Source organism: Mirounga leonina, unplaced genomic scaffold (assembly GCF_011800145.1).
Source record: "Mirounga leonina isolate KUSES-001 unplaced genomic scaffold, KU_Mleo_1.0 Mir_115, whole genome shotgun sequence".
Lineage (NCBI taxonomy): Eukaryota > Metazoa > Chordata > Mammalia > Carnivora > Phocidae > Mirounga > Mirounga leonina.
In genome coordinates this window covers 25,526,347-25,542,378 of record NW_023270268.1, presented here as the reverse complement: position 1 = coordinate 25,542,378, position 16,032 = coordinate 25,526,347, and the positions used below count along the sequence as shown (strand labels likewise).

General features: G+C 47.9%; 1 protein-coding gene across 2 annotated transcripts in view; it reads right to left on the bottom strand.

Annotated features, from left to right (window-relative positions):
* Positions 1–15,634, bottom strand: part of RFTN1 (raftlin, lipid raft linker 1) — a 195,024-nt gene extending 179,390 nt beyond the window's left edge. The window contains exon 1 of one of the 2 annotated variants that reach the window (XM_034994118.1): positions 15,376–15,634. The gene's annotated coding sequence lies outside the window, so the exon portion shown is untranslated. Of the gene's footprint in view, positions 1–14,681; positions 14,700–15,375 lie in introns of those variants that run through there. The other variant, XM_034994108.1, reaches the window with a different exon arrangement.
* Between the last annotated feature and the right edge of the window lie 398 nt (positions 15,635–16,032).

Sequence of the window (16,032 nt, the reverse complement as noted above, 5' to 3'; positions counted from 1 at the left end):
AAATAAATAAATAAATAAATAAATAAATAAATAAATAAATAAATAAAATCTTAAAAAAAAACCTTAGCGTGAGTCTGTTCCTCTTATTCTTTTGTGGTGAGGGCCCTACCTTACTCACTCCTGGCACACCTGTGTTCCTTTTAGTTCCTTCCTGCGTTCTTCTACCAACCCCCACCCCTGTCAAAAAGTAAAGATTTTCATATCATTCTGAAAATAGCTACTGCAGTCCCTACTGTGCTCAAACAAGAAAGACCTAGCTTACAAAAGGGGGAAAAATAAGATAGAACGGTACCTAACATTACTGTTTACTATGTGAGGTTCCCAGGCTCATGCTAGAATCCCACTAGAAACTTGGGGCAAGGGATGGGTATGGGCCTTTGAGGGCAGTGAGAGGTGGGAGGTAGAGGTAAGAGGAGAGGGCACGGCTTTTCCTGATGCAGGCATTTGGTTCACATTCCCTCAGACATTCAGGGAGTGTTTGTCTCAGGGGAAGCACATCTCCCTCAGGAGTCAAGGCCTCTAGTAGGGCAGAAGGTAAATGGTAAGGATAATGGTTCTGAAATATGCCTCCCAAATCCTTTGCCACTCCTGCCATTGAAAGGTGGTGTCTACATCACCTCCCGAGTCTGGGCTCCATGGTTGCCTGACCAATACGATACAGAGGAATGACACAGTGCCAGCTTCTGGACCTGGGCCTTAAGAAATCAGGAGCACCGACTTCTTGATCCTTGAGATGCCTGTTCTTGGACCCCAGCCACCATGCCATGAGGAAGCCCAAGCAGCCCCAAAGGGAGGCCCATGTGGAGAGGAACCGACAGCCAGCACCAACTTGCCAGCCATCTTGCCGGTGAGCCATCTTGGAAATTGAGCCTCTGCCTCAGTCAAGACACTGACACCATGTGAGGCAGAGACAAGCTGTTTCCACCAAACCCTGCCAAAACTGCAGATCCCTGAGCAAAATACACCATTGTTTGTTTTAAGCCTCTAAGTTTTGGCACTATTCATCATGCAGTATGTAACTCATTCACCAAGTTTGTTCAAAATGACCATGGCCTGCTGCCTCCTCAGGAGAACACCAGCCGAGATTGCCTACATTTAGGGGCCCTGGTTTAGCCATTCACCCTCTGAATGGCACTTTGGCTGTTTCCAGTTGATTATGAATAAAGTGGCTATAAACACTCACACAGAGGCTTTTATGAGGACATAAGTTTTCATTTCTCTAGGGTAACACCTGGGAGTAGGATTGCTAGGCTGTGTGGTAAGTGCAGGGGTCCTGTTAAACGCATGAGGCTTCTCTTTCCACATTCACGGTGGCCAGATGCTGACTGCAGGAGAGGCATGGCGGAAGGTGAGACCCTTCGAGAGACTGACCGATTAGCCCCTCCACCTCCTGCTCACTCTGCGGCATCAGCTCCCTGGGCAGAATCAGGAGAGCGGTGCTATTCATGACTCCTTCTCCTTTCGCTGTTGTCTGTTTCTATAAAGGACACATGCTAAAAATCACTTGTGTGTGATGAGATTCTCCCGGTGCTTTATCTATGGTCCATCCAACCCCCACAGCTCTGCGCTTCCATATTCCCACAGTCACCCCACCCTGACACCTAATGTAAATCAAGTTACTTGTTTTATGTGTGAGTGGATCACTGGATCAGCTTTGATTATCTGACAGTTGTACAGGAGGCTTTTCTCTTTTGTTTCTACCCCTGTCTTCCCAGAATACATCCCAGCACCCATGTGTATGCGTCTCTCTATCATCAAGGGACCAAGAAAAACCTTCCAAGATTTCTTCAAAGGTAAAAGCAAAAAGAGGAGGTGTTTCCCCATTCCTGTGGCGAGACAGTGGGGAAAGAGCCAAAATAAACATACAGTTCTCTAGCAGAAATCAGCCAAAAGTAATTAGGAACTGGATGCTGATTACGGAGGAAAATAAAGTAATCACCAGGAGGTTGAGACCTTGGCTGCAAAGGAGAGGATGTTAGAGATTGCAAATGACCAGAAAGCAGAGAGCTCTCAGATGGTGAGGTTCTGGAAAATCAGTTCTTTCCAAATCAAGCCTAGCGTGAGGTGTGTCTTTGAGACACCGCGGCGCAGCTTCATGCAGAAACTGTCAGCTCCACGAGAGAGGGAACTTTTCCAAATTCATGCATACGTGCATGCGTTCATTCAGCACACATTTATTAAGGTCTGCTTTGAATTAGGTCCTCAATTAGGAAAGGTAAAAATGGGAAGACCAGGCCCTGCTCTTAAGAAAATCAGAGGTGAAAGAAGGAGAAAGACAGTGAACAGATGTACGTGGTGCAGTGGGGCGGGCTGTTCTGGAAGTCTGGGCAGAGTGCAGGACATTCAGAGAAAAGCCCTGTGACAGAAAACAGACCCGGTTCCAGAAGAAGCTGATCAGCAATGGGGCATGATGCCCTGTGTCATTTTCAATGTTGAAATCTTTAACTTTTTATTTTAAAGTATTTCTGATTTGTTTCTGAAATGCTTCCCAAGATGCTCATAAGACACTGGAAAACCACTTCAGAAAGGATCACCTCCTTAAAAGATTATTTTTCAGCTCACGTTTCTAAAACTTCAGTTTAAAGGTTCATTTTTACTATCAACTAGCGTACATGCATTTAAATAATGGGGGCAATAAATGTAGTTATATTTCCAAATACATATTAGTTTCATTAAGAGTGAGTCCTCATTTACCACACTTGCTGCTAATCTGTGGCAGACTGTAAAGCTAATTTTAACAATTGCCAACAGCTCATGACAAGCAACCAGAGATGGGGCAATTATATGCAATGATGCTGGATCAGCTGGCAAATTCATTTTTCATTTCTGCATTCAAGTTCCGTATTTGAAGCCTCGAGCATGTTTATTACATCACTCAGTCACCCAAAGTAAGAACTGATGATCCAAATTAAGACATTTTTACATGATAGGAACATCTCTCTCAACCCAGAAATGTAAATGAAAACTTGAAAATTCAAATGGTATCAAGTCTTGATATCCTACAGACATAGTCTAAGACAGAAACCCAAGGATAACTAAAATTTACCCATTGAGGGACTGGGCGAAGTAAGTGAAGGGGATTAAGAGGTACAAACTCCCAGGTATAAAATAAGAATGGCAAAGAGTTGAAAAGTACAGTCCAGAATATAGTCAGTGACGTTGTAATAACACTGTATGGTGCCCATACTTACTGTGTTGAGCACTGAGTAAAGTCTAGAATTGTCAAATCACTGTGTTGTACACCAGAAACTAATATAATACTGTATATCAACTATACTTCAATAAGAAAAATTTACCTGTTCTAAGTGTCCCTGATTTGATGCCAAGTATAAAGAACAATCTATATGAAACAATATTATTTATATGGTGCTACTTCTAAGTGAGTGCATATATAAATATATATTATATAAATTATATAGTAATATATTACATATATATTTTATGTGTGTGTGTGTGTGTATACACATTCTCTTTGTATCTGGCAAGACAAAGACCACAATGTTCCCAGAAATTTCCTCCAGGTCATGAGATGATGGGTGACACTCTCTTTATGGTTTTCTATATTTTTCAAGTTTTCTGTGCTGCACATACTTTATTTTCTTCACTGAAAACAATAAGAGGTATGATAGCCAGCCTCCAAGATGACCCTCAGTAATTCTTGCAGCATTCACGGGTGGTCCCCGCCCACAGTGAATAAGGCTAACCCGTGGGGCCCAGAGGGCACTGCAGAAATGATGAGCGTGATTTCCAAGGCTGGGTTACAGCAGCATTGTGGGTTCTCCCTTGCTCTCTCCTGGATCCCTCACTCTGGGAACAGCCAGCTGCCATAGTATGAGGACACCCTATTAACCCTGTGGCGAAGTCCCAGGACAGGGAACTGAGGTCCCCACCAAACAGCCAACACTGTTGGCTAGCTCAACACCCATGTGGAAGCAGATCCATCAGCCCCAGAATGGCCTCCAGCCCAGCCAGCATCTTGACCACAACCTCTTGAGGCACCCCAGGTCAGAACCACCCAGCTAGGCTGCTTCTGGATTTCTAGCCCACAGAAACCCTGTGAGATAATAAATGTTTATTGTCGTTTCTGGCTGCCAAGATCCGGAGTAATTTGTTACAGAGCAAAAGATAAGGAATACAAGGGGTATTTACGTTACCAAAGGAAAACACTTGCTTACCATCCCCTCATCCCCACATCTCAGTCGGGGTCTGATCCAGACCACCTCTCTGCCTTCCGACAGTCCCCATCACAAACACCCTTAACTAAACACAGCTCCCTTTCAGAAGAACCTGCTGCTCAAAGTGTGGTCCTCAGACCAGCAGCACCAGACTTCCTGGGAGCCTGTGAGAAATCCAGAATCCCAGGCCCTCCCAGGCCTGCTGAACCAGAATCTACATTTTAATGACAAGTGATTCATTGAAGTTTGAGCAGTGGTAAAGTTTGAGAAACCCTGGGCCATGGCAGTGGTCCTCAATCTTGGTTGCATATTGGAATCATCTGGAGACCTATTTAAAGGTCCTGATGCCCAGGCATTTGGGGGTGGGGCCTGATCATCAATATTTTGGAAAAACCCAAGTGATTCTAACTAGCAGCCAGAGGTGAAAATCAACAATTTAGGAGCAAGCTCAGTTTTCCCCACTCTGAACCCTCTCCAGTCTTGGATCTTTCTTAAATCTCCTAGCCAGGGCTAAGAACCCCAGTCTAGAACATGGCCCTGCTGATCCCCTTGATTCCACACCCCCATCTCTTGAACCTCTTTGTACCTCAGATGCCCTCTTCCCACCTCCATGCTGTCCTCCCAAACACAGGTGCACCCCTAAATTTCTATCCCCAGCCCTCCTTCTGTCTCACTCTCTTAAAATCATTTTCAGTACAGGGGTGCCTGGGTGGCTCAGTTGGTTGAGCGTCCAACTCTTGGTTTCGGCTCACGTCATGATCTCAGGGTCAGGAGATTGGGCACCCCATCAGGCTCCATGCTGAGCATGGAGTCTGCTGGAGATTCTCTCCCTGCCCCTCTGCTCCCCACCCCTCTGCTCATGCTCTCTCTCTCAAATAAATAAATAAAATCTTTAAAAAAAATAATTTTCAGCATAAGCCACTTCAGACATATAGAGGAGGACAGAAAATGAGACATCTATGTACCCATCACCAAGATTTAACAAATGCTTATATTTTACTTTATTTGCTTCACATCTTTTATTTTTGAAGAAATGAGACTTTTTGGATGCAGCCCCCGTGCCCTTCCTTTCTCCCCTCTTCTATCCCTGCTTTTACTCTTTCACGATCTACCTGTGACAATACATGGCAGAGGTTTGAGACTTTCCACTTCCTGGCACCTTTAGCGTCTCGGTATGTTGTTCACGGCACCCCTAAGCTAAAAGCAATACTTACAGTTCCACTTATTAAGCCATTCAGTCTAAACAACATAATAATCATTTATGTCCAAACAACTTATTAGCCTTTTGAAAAAAAAATAGTACATAAAAATTGAAAGAATAAACCTTTTTCTTTCATTCCTGAGTCACCACAAGAACTAATGGGATGTGTGCATCTCTTGGGCACTGCACAACCTCTCAAACCTTGGAATCACGCTGGACACCACCACCTTCATTTCCTGTTCCACTAGGTGGTTTCTTAGCAACCGCCCAAAAGGCAGCTGCCCAGAGATACGATGTCATCAAAAAGAAGGCGGTGCTAACGTTGGTACCTCGAACTACCCCAAGATGGCAGGTAGTGTGTTGTCTAACATGTTATGTACCACTGTGTTCCCCTCAGAAATGTAAAAAAAACAAAGCCCTTCTGCCCCACCCTCGTGAGTTGGCTGTGGTGCCTTGGGGTGCCTTAGTTATGGAGTTTGGGAACCTCCAATATGTGGTATTGTTGAGTATACTCAAAAAAGTTACATAAACGCTACCGTCTCCCCCTTAGCCCTTATATCCCCTCTCATGGACCCTGCTTTACCTGTTCTGGGCAAAAACCTTCCAGTCTCCCTTCCAGACTGGTGAACTCCAGATGAACACACCCAAGGACCCGTTTCAACATCTTCACCTAGAATTTTCCTGAAATTCCTGATGAATGTGCCCCAAAGAGAACTCAACGCCTTGCCCATCGAGGCCTGTTCTTCCTCCCGTGTTCCTTGCTTCCGTGGGTAGTACCCCCGTCCTCGTAACATCCAGGCTCAAAACACCAGGCATCAGCCTGCTCCTGCCACTGTCGCCACTGCTGCAGCTGGCCTGGCGCTGGGTGCTGCTGGAGGCCCTTACTGCCACCACTTGGTTCCCCGTGCCGACCCGCCCTCTTAGGACCGTCAGAGGCCTTCATGCCTCTGGCTTCCCTTGGTCTCTCACCCACTAATTCCGAGCACAGGCTAATGCCAGATTAACCATGCTGTGCCACCCACATGGCTCAAAAAGCATAAGAAACATATGCTGCCCAGTTTGGAGTCCTTAGCCTCCACCTCACCCCCATCCTCCTCCTCCCGGGTCCCTGGCTGTTCGTCTTCCTGTACCCTGGAGTCAGGCTTCAGGAAGCCAATGCTCCCTTCGGTACACACTGAGCACTCTCCAGACACCATTCCTTTACCTCCAGCGCGCCCCCCACCGGACACTCCTTTCCCTTCCATCTCAACCCTCTGTATTAGGGTTGTTCAGAGAAACTTCCAGAAGCAAGAGGACAGCGTGTCAGTAGATATCTCTATAGAGAGAAGGCAGGGCAGATTTGTTTTAAGAAATTGACTCATGGGACTGTGGGAGCTGGCAAGGCGGAAATCTGCAGGGCGCGCCAGCAGGTCAGAGACCTACAGAAGCACTGATGTTACAGTCTTGAGTCTTAAGGCAGTCTGGAGGCAGGATTCCTTCTTCCTCAGGAGACCTCACTGTTTTCTCTTAAGTCCTTCAACTGGTTGGGTGAAGCATGCCTCACCCACATTATGGTGACTACTCTGCTTTACTCAAAGTCTCCTGATTTAAATGTTAACCACGTTAAAAAAGAAAAATAACCCACACCAACACCTAGATGTGTCTAACCAAAAACTGGGTACCATGGCCTAGTCAAGGTGACACATGAAATTACCCATCACACTCTCCTTTATTAAGCATTTACTACATGCAAAGCATTATTCTAAACACTGAAGATACCAAAGTGATGCAAAAAGCCAAAAAAAAAAAAAAAAAGGAACAACCCTGCCCTGAAGGATCTTACCTTCAGGGGCAGAAAAACAGACAATACACAAATAAAAATAATAAAGGAAATTCAATTTTAAAAGTATGTCGAATAAAGAAAAATAAGGCAGGGAGGAGGGAGAGCAAGCACAGGGTAAGACGATGCAATATTTAAAATTCTATTTTTTTAAAGATTTTTATTTTTATTTTATTTATTTTATTTATTTGACAGAGAGCACAAGCAGGGGGCACAGCAGAGGGGGAGGGAGAAGCAGACTCCCCGCTGAACAGGGAGCCTGGTGTGGGGCTGGATCCCAGGACCCCGGGATTATGACCTGAGCTGAAGGCAGACGCTTAACCCACTGAGCCACCCAGGCACCCCGACGATTCTATATTTAAAAACAGGATGATCAGGGCGCCTGGGTGGCTCAGTGGGTTAAGCGACTGCCTTCCTCAGGTCATGATCCTGGAGTCCCGGGATCGAGTCCCGCATCAGGCTCCTTGCTCGGCAGGGAGCCTGCTTCTCCCTCTGACCCTCCTCCCTCTCATGCTCTCTGTCTCTCATTCTCTCTGTCTCAAATAAATAAATAAAATCTTTAAAAAAAAAAACAAAAAAAACCACAGGATGATCCGGGAAGGCCTCACCCAGGTGGTGATGTTAGAGACCATGGGATGAGCGGGGGATGGTGTACCGGGAAAGGTGGCAGCACGTGCAAGGTTCCAGGATCTGCCTGGGGAAGAGTGGTGGCTGCAGGTGGCACATGAAATCAGAGAGGCGGGGGAAGCAGGTTGTACGGGCTGTGCAGATGGTGGTAAGGACTCTGGCTTTACCCTGAGATGGGAGCCCCTTGAGGGTTTCAAGCCAAGGGTAGACATGATCACTCTGGTCATGACTGACGTGGAAATGGGGAGACCAGATGATGATGGGGTATGAGCAATGATCAAGTTCTGGATATATCTTAAAAGTAGAAAACGAGATTTACTGGTAGTTTGGAAATAGGTAGTTTGGAAATAGATTTATTGGTAGTTTGGAAAAAGAGGGCATCCAAGACATGTCTAGGGTTTGTGACCTGAGCAACTGGAAGGCTGGAGTGGCCCCCTTCCGAGCTGGGGATGGCTATAGGAGGAAGACAGGAGCTTATTTTAGATGTGTTAACTCCATCGGGGTGGGTAGCTGCAGGGACCAGTCCTGAGCTCAAGGGAAAGCTCTGGAGCTTTTGGTAATGCCTCATCTGCTCATGTGACAGCCAACTTCCCAAAGGTGGCAATCATGTCTTTCTCATCCCCAATAGCAACTATCCCAACACCCTGCCCCAACAGATGCACAATAAATCTATTTATTTATTTATTTAGAGAGCACGCACACATGAGCAGGGGAAGGGGCAGAGGGAGAGGGAGAATGTCAAGCAGACTCCATGCTGAGCATGAAGTCTGATGTGGGGTTCAATCTCATGACCCTGAGATCATGACCTGAGCCTGAATCCAGAGTTGGATCATCAACCGACTGAGCTAGGCAGGCGCCCCGAGATGCACAATAAATACCTACTAAACCAACATCCTTCAGGACTAGGACAGACACTTATTATCTGGTAAAGGATGGAAATTCTGGAATATTTGGAATATCTGCCTGTCTCTCTCAGGTTCACCTTCTTAACAGCATAGCACAGCGGTTGGCTGCACAAGTTCTGGAACCAGAGTGCCTAGGTTCAAATCCCAGTGTCTCTACTTCCTAACCCTGTGACTTTGAGGAAGCTGCTCAACTTCAGGTTTCCCCATTATAATATGGGGGTATCCCTGAAATCCACTGGCAGGGTGAGGATTAAATAAATTAATACTGAACAGGGCTTAGAAGAGCTCTGGCACATAGAAAAAGTAGTATAAATGTTAACTATTATTAGACATATTACCAGTAATTACTTGTTATCCACTGTAAAGATTATTTTTTACCTGCCTATGGCCATAATTACACCACACTGCAACGGGTGCTTATCCGGTGTCCCAAAACAGTGGAAAAGGTCCAAAAGCCCCCTCTAAGTTACAGAAGAGTTTAAATGAACAATCTGATTTCTAGTACTTTACATTTTCAAAATTTGGCAATACATGATTCAGTCACATTCCATTAACCAGAGTCTGTGATTAACCACCTCTCCTCTTATCCAACTTTATGAATGAGGTCTATTACAATAGTTTCTTCAAAATTAGGCATTTGGGAGCTATTCCATAAAACCTGAAGGACTGCCCAGGAAGTACTTCCTCAGGGTGAAATACAAAGTAAGAAATTTCAAAACACACACACACACACACACACATTCATGTACACACAAATGGAAGTTGATAATCCTCGGCAAGAAATAAATGCTGAAAATCAAGGGGGTCTGCCTATAGAACAACAAAATGGGATATTGTAGTTATAAAAGCCAAAGAAAGTTGTCACTGAAGTGCAGCCGGCTTCCAGGTTGAAAAAGTGTGGCAACATCCAATACAGTTTCATAAAGTCGCTAAGAGTTGGTCTGGGCTCCTGGGTGGCTCAGTAGGTTAAGTGGCTGCCTTCAGCTCAGGTCATGATCCCAGGGTCCTGGGACAGAGTCCCGCATGGGCTCCCTGCTCAGCGGGGAGCCTGCTTCTTCCTCTCCCTCTGCCCGCCCCCCACTCGTTTTCCCTCTCTTCTCTCTCCCAAAGAAATAAATAAAATATTTTTTAAAAAATGAAAGAGAGTTGGTCAGTATCAGACGAGCTGGGCAAAACACAGCTGAAGTGGACTTTGCACCACTGGCTGGTGTTGGTGCCCCATGATACCTGAGGGCTGAGTCCTCTCTCCTTTGAACCACAGAAGAGGGGCAAGCCAGGGCATACCAGCCACCCCCCTCGTCCTGTGCTACCAGGACACGGAAGCCGCCGGGCCCCCTCCAGCACTCCCTACACACCACAAGGGCAGTCAGACCCAGCAAAACTCCAGAGTGAAGCCCTCGATACCCCAACTAGTGTCTCCTCCATCTCAGTCTTGGCAGGTAGCCATCAGGCGTAGAATGTGACCTGATTTTCTAGCTCTTTGGTTCTGGCCCCGCTGAGAGCCAATTCTTCTTCCTGAATTCAGCCCAGGTGGGGAGTAAGTCACACAAATGCATATTTAAAAGCTCAACCGAATTCTTATTTGGAGAGCAAGGAATTAACAGGGCTCAAGCAGTGGCCATCACTTGCCTGCTGTACGGATCTTTTCACAAAAAGCATCCTGGTAAAATATGCAATGATAATAACGAAAGCCCCTTTGGGGGCCCAGGAGTAAAGGGGAACTCAAATTTATGTCAAAAACTGAATGTGAATGGGAGAAAAGATCACACGCACACAAAACCTTTAAAAGGTAAACATAAAAGAAATGTCTGGCTAAATGTATCTCTTTGTCAGTGAAAAATAGCCTAAGCCTTAGCGAAGTGTGTTGCCAATTCTTCAGCTGAAGGAAAAGAGAGAGACGCTTACTATAGAGCAAACAGGACTTTCAGCCATGATGAAAATACTCAGCCTCTGCACTATCCAAGGCCCCGGCCAATAACCACATGTGGCTCTAGGGCACTTGAAATGTGGCTAGTGGGACTGAGGAGCCAAATTCTTTCATTTTAATTCATTTTACATTTAAATGTAAGTAGCCACAGGTAGGTGGTGGCCAAGGTGTGGGACCACTCGGCTACAGACACTCAAACTCAACAGCTGGCAAACATCTTTCTTTTCCTCCAATGAAACTAAAATCACAGTCAACCAACAATATCTTAAATTGTCACCAAAATACTTTGTATCTCAATACAGGCCCTGGCTGCCCCAAACTCAGAAAAAACAGAAGAAAGTGATTCCAGTGTGTCACTTCTTGCCGAGTGGGCGTGCCTATCCAGTTTTAGTGTCTATCACCCTATGGCTTCATGTATTTGGAAATCTGTGCTTGTAGACGTATTCTCATTTGCGAAACCAGAACATCACAGTCTCTTCCCTTTGTCTAGGAAATGTGAAAAAGCGAACTTAGGGCAAGTTACTTAACCTCGCTAAGCTTCAGTTTCCTCGAGGCTAAAGTGCAGATAAGAGTAGAACTTGCCTCTCCTGAGGATTAAATTCAAAGAATGCATGTACAGTGCCTCACAGTGCCAGGCCAAGGGTAAGCACTTGGCAAGTGGGAGCTATAATTATTATTTTGTTAATAACAATAGTGAAATCTGTGGGGCGCCTGGGTGGCTCAGTTGGTTAAGTGACTGCCTTCGGCTCAGGTCATGATCCTGGAGTCCCTGGATCGAGTCCCGCATCGGGCTCCCTGCTCGGCAGGGAGTCTGCTTCCCCCTCTGACCCTCCTCCCTCTCATGCTCTCTGTCTCTCATTCTCTCTGTCTCAAATAAATAAATAAAATCTTTAAAAAATAATAATAATAACAATAGTGACATCTGTAATAAAATAAGAACGGTGCTACTAAAATAGAAGTTGACAGTCAGCAAGTTTTCCTAGGCCAAAACACTTTGAACCTGTTTCCAAGGCTACAGTAAAGTAGCCTCTGGAGAAATACATCTTGGGGACATCTTGGCACTCACGGTCAACCCCCAAACGGGCAATCACCCCGTCGGGTACCACAAGTCACCAGAATCGTTCAGCTGAGACTTAACTGTCCTCCTACTCTGTGGCTGTCAGATCACAACAGTTCCCAAACACAGGGCAAAGCGCGAGACTGTCTTCTGACCCAACTGAGACACCTCGGCCAGAGGCGAATATTTCATTCTGGGGTCCCACGCAGGCCGGCAGGCTCCATTCCTGTTTCCTGAATCAGCCAAGGCCAGGTTCAGCGGCGGGTCCACAGAACGGGACCAAAGGGTAAGGGGACCTGAGGGGACCTGGCCCATTTTCTCAGCCAGGACAACGAGAGCGTGTCGACAGGTCATGCTTCTCACTGACAGGCCAAATCACTTTAACAGGAAAACTGTTTTCTGAGCCTTCAAAAAGCCAAATCTGATCTGCCTCGCAAAGCAAACACAACCTGCTTTCCGCAGCCAGCTGTGAAAGCCGGTGAAATCCAATGGGAATCTCCTCCACCAAGTTCACATCAGCCAGACCAATACGTCAGAAATCCCCCAGGAGTGGTGAAGCAGAAGTATGGTGGAATTCTGTGGGGTTTGGGGGTTATTTTTTCTTTATATAGAAAGCACTCAATCAATCTTCTTTCACAACCAAGGGTACATTCCCCAGTGGAATTCCCTTCTCTGAAGATCTCTACAAGTAAAATATTTGTCTGATCATCTGCAATAATTTAAGTGTAAACTCACTCACTGGCGGAGTCAGGGATTTCTTACAACTCCTCCACCTATAAAAACAACGTGCTTTGGACTGTCTCAGGTATCCAATTTCTGTACCCCTCCAGCCCCAAACACTGCCAAGCCACACCCTTGACTTTGGGATAAGAAAACAGGGTTGTCGTATCTGGAATCTCGTACTTGTATTCTTTGCTGGTGGCCCTGTAAAAATGGTACAACCATGTTGGAGAAAGATTCAGCAGCTTCTTATAAGGTTCACATACACCTCTTCTATGACCTAATGATTCTGCTTCTGGGCATTTACCCACGAGAAATGAGAACATATGTCCCTAGTAAGACTTGTACACAAATATTCATAGCAGCTTCATTCACAATACTCCCCCCACACTGGGACTAACTCATGTGTCCATCAACAGGGGGGAATATATTAACAAACTGTGGTATGGACATATCCTGGAATATATAATTCAGCAATTTAAAAAAAAAGCCCAAAATACTGATATATATAACATGGTTGAATCTCAAAACTATGCTGAGTAGAAGAAGCTTTACACAACACCGTAGAACTCCATTTATAGGAATTCAAGCAAGACTAAACTAACAGTGAGAAACAATCAGCATTTGTTGCCCCTGAAAGAGGGGCAGGGACTGACCGGGAATGGGGATGAGGAACTTTCGAGGTGATGGTAATATTCTCTATCTTGATAGCAACTAGGGTTACACAGGTGTGCACATCTATCAAAACATTATGCAAATATTACTCTCAAGATTTGTGCATTTCACGCTATGCATACACATTTTACCTTAAGAAAATCGTGAACATATATTGAACTCTAAATAATAATAAGGGCACTGAAACATCTAGCAGTGACCTGTACCAATGTCTGTAATTTACTTTAAAGTGCATAAAACAATGGGTTGGGACTTATCAATGGATGGGACTTAAGTTGGGAATTAAGATGGGTAGAGGGATGAATAAATCGACAGATGTGTAATAAAGCCAGTACTGCTAAATTACACTCTAGATATGGGTATTTGGGGGTTACTGTTCTTGCAACTTTCTTATATTTTTAGAAATGAGATAGGTGGGGAAAGAGTCATAATACCCACTCTTTAGCCCACCGAGTTAGAAATTTGGCAAGACACCCATGCCCACCAAGCCATGGGCCCACACAATTTCAATTCTGCAGAGAAGTGAAGATTGGAAGAACACAAGTAGCTTTACAGGAACTCTAATCACTCATGCCAAAGATTTTCTGCCTGTTTCCCTACAGACAAAGCAATTATTTGAATGGAAGCCAAAAATTCCTGCTCAAGAGGGAGAAAAAGAACTCATTCCCAATTTGTTCTCTTTCAATTCCTGCACCAATCTATTAGCTAACTGCACAACACTCCACTTCCATTTGCCCCGTGTCCATTGAGTCAAAAGACTAACAAAGAAAAACCAACCCAGCGACTTGATATACAGAGGATGAGGTCCCAGTTCTCAGCACCAGAAACCGCGCTGAAGGCAAAAGAGGATGCAGAGTCAGTCTGAGGTTAAAGTGATTTCACTGAGGTTAGCACACACGCACACACCAAAGAGCCCCAAACAGCTTGTTGCTTAACCCCTCTGTGGGGTTTGGTGACATCTGGGGTCACTTGAACTTCGTAGGGAATTGAGCTGTTCAGAGGTACAAATTAGGAATCCCGGCAGCCAGGGACACGTGGGGTGCATAGCATGCCCTACCCACAGGCCCAGAGGTCGCTCACATTACCCCCGCCTTCCTTCCTGGCAGGGCCTCTCTTATCCTGAGATGACACAGGATGGCAGGGCCTGGAAGACGCCTAGCCTGACTGCGCGCCCAGCATCTGAAAACAGCTGTACCAATTACAAGAAAGGACTGTTGCTGGAAACCCAGGGCAGGCACTCAATTTTGGCATTTGTGCCAGACTTTAAAAATATAGATATACTTTTTGTTTGTTTGTTTTTAAGTCCCCCAACAAACTCACTGCCACCACCCAGTGTCCCTGGGGACCACCCACTACCACATGGGGCAGCTAAGCATGAGCTACGGGAGGCAGCAGGCAGCGCGCCTGGGTCTAGCACTTTTGGCTTCCACGCGGTTCTCGCTGCCAAGACGGCGATATCCTGGGTCAAGGGCACGGGCCCTGGTCGCGGGGGAGGGGGAGTGTTGCATGCCTGACAATCGGGTTTTCTGAAATGTACGCCGCCGCCACCACCACCCCGCCATGGCCCAGACCTACCCTGGCGTCCCTTGAGCCTGGGAAAGTGGGTTAGGATGAGGAAAGAAATCCCCTTACAGAAGGGGAGATGCCGTTTTCAGTGCCGGGGACTCCCCGCGCCCAGGTTCTCTGTGCCTCGGGTGGCTGCGGCGCTTCCTCTGGACGCGCGGCAGGTCTGCTCCCATCTATCCAGCACCCCTGCGCCAGCAACAAACCCACCTCCCAGGGCGCACGCAGAAGGGCAGCCGGGAGCCGCCTCCCACTCCCCAGCCCCCGGCCTCCCGCCCTCCTGAACCCGCACTCCGTGCCCAGCTCCTGCCTGATCTTTGCCAAGGACCCCCTGCAGCAGTGTCCCAGACCCACCTGTAGCCTCAAAGCTTCCCCTTCTGCTTCCCTCTTTGGCGCCCCCGACCCCGCAGAGCCCACGACCCCTAACAAACTGCTCTAGGTGCCTCTCCCCACAGCGTGCCAGGGATGATTTTTTTTCCCCCCCAAAAAAGTTGGCCAAGACCGCTGCGTGCGGTGGACCGGCGCCGACTCCATCCAACCCGGGCGGGGGATGCGGTTGTGGGGGCGGTGGCCCTCTGGCAGCCCCGGCAACCTGCAAGGCGGCGCCACGCGGGGCTCCTCCGGTCCGCCGCGGTCCCGGTCCGCGGGGCCAGATGGCCGGGCCTGTGCCCGCCTACACCCCAAGTCCCGTCGCGCGCCCACCTACCGTTGGGAACTGGCTGAGGAGAAGGCGCCGGCGCGGGCTCCCCGACACAGCGTGTTCCGTCCCGGGAGGAAAGTTTGTGCCATACAGCGCAGGCGGCGCGGGGAAAGCGTGGGCGCCAGTGGGTGGGGGCGGGAAGCGGAGGCGCGGCGCGCTCGGCTGTCAGTCCCTCCCGCGATCTGGGCGTCCGTCCCTCCGCGGAGCCCGCGGCCGCCGCGCTCCCGCTCGCTGCGCCCTGCGCCTGGCGCGCTCCGGCTCCAGCCCCGACGCGCCCCCGCCGCCGCCGCGCGTCCGCCGGCTACACTTCCTCTTCCTCTGAACTCATGTGCAAAATATGCTGCGCCGCATCTTCGGGGGAGCCGCCGGCCCCTGAGCGCCGCCGCGGGAGCAGCGGGTCCTCCCCGCGCCCCTGGGCGCCCTGCACCCGCCTCGACGCCCAGCGCCGCTGCCTCCACGCGGCGGGCCACCTGCGCGCCGCACACGCTGCAGCCCGCGGGCGACCCTCGCTGCCCCTCCGCGCAGAGGTCGGAGGCTCCGGGATCCACCCTCTCGACCCCTCCTAACCAAGGGAGTGCACGTAGGGCACCAGGTGCCCTCAAAATTTGAGCCGGGATGCTGGATGGTGACTGCCACCAAGGGGCTGATGGCTGAGGGTGTGGG